Source organism: Arachis stenosperma, chromosome 1, assembly GCF_014773155.1.
Source record: "Arachis stenosperma cultivar V10309 chromosome 1, arast.V10309.gnm1.PFL2, whole genome shotgun sequence".
Taxonomy (NCBI): Eukaryota; Viridiplantae; Streptophyta; class Magnoliopsida; order Fabales; family Fabaceae; genus Arachis; species Arachis stenosperma.
The window spans coordinates 109,771,691-109,774,321 of record NC_080377.1 but is presented as its reverse complement, the minus strand read 5'-3'; positions in this window follow the sequence as shown (position 1 = coordinate 109,774,321).

The window sequence follows — 2,631 nt, the reverse complement described above, 5'->3', positions numbered from 1 at the left end:
TTGCCGGAAAAGTTGCCGATAAGGGTTTCATTTGAGGTTTCTACCTTTTTAGTTTTTGAGATGGTTTTGATGCTGTACGGTTCTTCCAGTTTATCCATCGGAGCTTCCGGCCGCCGTCGGAGCTGTTGCCGGGGCCAGTTCAAAATTGCAGCTGCTTTGTGTTGTTATTCCGGTAAGAGATTATGTTTCGAAAAGCCTCGCGTTAGTATTTTGTTGTGTATAGTTGATGAATATGAATTCTGATAGCATGGGGTCGAGTTCTGATTATTGTATGTTGCGATTAGTGTTGCTATGGTTATTGCGAATGTGGCTTGAAGCTGAGGTTGCGGTTGTTGTTGATTTCGGGTTGAGGCGGAAAGGACTCTGTGACGCGTTTGGGTTATGGAATTGCGTTTTGAGGTAGGGGCGCTTTCCAAAAACTATGTTTTATGTATTGGAATTATTACATATGGATACTGATGTGAGATATTGTGTATTTGGTGATTGTATCTGCCTTATGTGTTATTTGATTGACTCGAATGATTATGGATGTTGGTTTGGCTGAATTGTTGTGCGGCTTTGTGAAAAGTAATGTTTTGAAGTGATTCTTTAAAAGATTTGAAATCTGAGTTTAATCCGTTGAGGATTGATTTGATTTGAGTCATTTATTTGATGATGTGAAAAGTCGAATGCACTTTTGAATTCAGCCTAGTTTATTTTAAATGATTTTGTTTTGGACAAATGATTTGTTATTGAACCGTTTCTTTAAAGCTTTGAAAATGAGTTATATCGATCGATATTGAGTTGATTTTGAAATGGTATCCTTGAGATACGTGGTGCGCGAAATTGTGAACTATATTTTTCACAACTCTCATAATCCCTGGTAATGGCTCCAAAAACTTGGTGCGCTCAATACCATGGCATTACACAACTTCGCACAACTAACCAGCAAGTGCACTGGGTCGTCCAAGTAATAAACCTTACGTGAGTAAGGGTCGATCCCACGGAGATTGTTAGTATTGAAGCAAGCTATGGTCATCTTGTAAATCTTAGTCAGGCAAACTCAGATGTATATGGTGATGAACGAAAATAACATAAAAGATAAAGATAGTGATACTTATGTAATTCATTGGTAGGAACTTCAGATAAGCGCATGAAGATGCCTTCCCTTCCGTCTCTCTGCTTTCCTACTGTCTTCATCCAACCCTTCTTACTCCTTTCCATGGCAAGCTCGTATAGGGTCTCACTGTTGTCAGCAGCTACCTCCCATCCTCGCAGTGAAAGCTAATGCTCAATACTCTGTCACAGTACGGCCAATCACCGGTTCGGTTCCCTCCCCTACCGGAATAGAATAACTCTTTTGCATCTGTCACTAACGCCCAGTAGGTTACAGGTTTGAAGCACGTCACAGTCATTCAATCATTGAATCCTACTCAGAATACCACAGACAAGGTTAGACCTTCCGAATTCTCTTGAATGCCGCCATCAGGTCCTGCCTATACCACGAAGATTCCTTTTAAAGAATCCAAGAGATATTCACCAAGCCTCAAATGCTTGTAGAACAAGAGTGGTTGTCAGTCACTTTGTTCATGAGTGAGAATGGTGATGGGCGTCAATCATCACCTTCATCATGTTGAAGAACAAGTGATATCTTGGATAAAGAACAAGCGGAATTTGAATGAAAGAACAATAGTAATTGCATTAATACTCGAGGTACAGCAGAGCTCCACACCTTAATCTATGGTGTGTAGAAACTCCACCGTTGAAAATACATAAGCATAAGGTCTAGGCATGGCCGAATGGCCAGCCTCCCAATGATCTAAGAACTAAAATGTCCAAAGATGATCTAGAGATCTAAAAGTGATCAAAAGATTTCCATACAATAGTAAAAGGTCCTACTTATAAGAAACTAGTAGCCTAGGGTGTACAGAAATGAGTAAATGACATAAAAATCCTCTTCCGGGCCCACTTGGTGTGTGCTTGGACTGAGCAATGAAGAAATTTCGTGTAGAGACTCTTCTTGGAGTTAAACGCCAGCTTTGGTGCCAGTTTGGGCGTTTAACTCCCATTTGGGTGCCAGTTCCAGCGTTTAACGCTGGGATTCTTTGAGGTGACTTTGAACACCGGTTTGGGCCATCAAATCTTGGGCAAAGTATGGACTATTATATATTGCTGGAAAGCCCAGGATGTCTACTTTCCAACGCCGTTGAGAGCGCGCCAATTGGGCTTCTGTAGCTCCAGAAAATCCACTTCGAATGCAGGGAGGTCAGAATCCAACAGCATCTGCAGTCCTTTTTGGTCTCAGAATCAGATTTTTGCTCAGGTCCCTCAATTTCAGCCAGAAAATACCTGAAATCACAGAAAAACACACAAACTCATAGTAAAGTCCAGAAAAGTGAATTTTAATTAAAAACTAATAAAAATATACTAAAAACTAACTATATCATATCAAAAACATACTAAAAACAATGCCAAAAAGTATACAAATTATCCGCTCATCACAACACCAAACTTAAATTGTTGCTTGTCCTCAAGCAACTGAAAATCAAATAAGATAAAAAGAAGAGAATATGCAATGAATTCCAAAAACATCTGTGAAGATCAGTATTAATCAGATGAGCGGGGCTTTTAACTTTTTGCCTCCGAACAGTT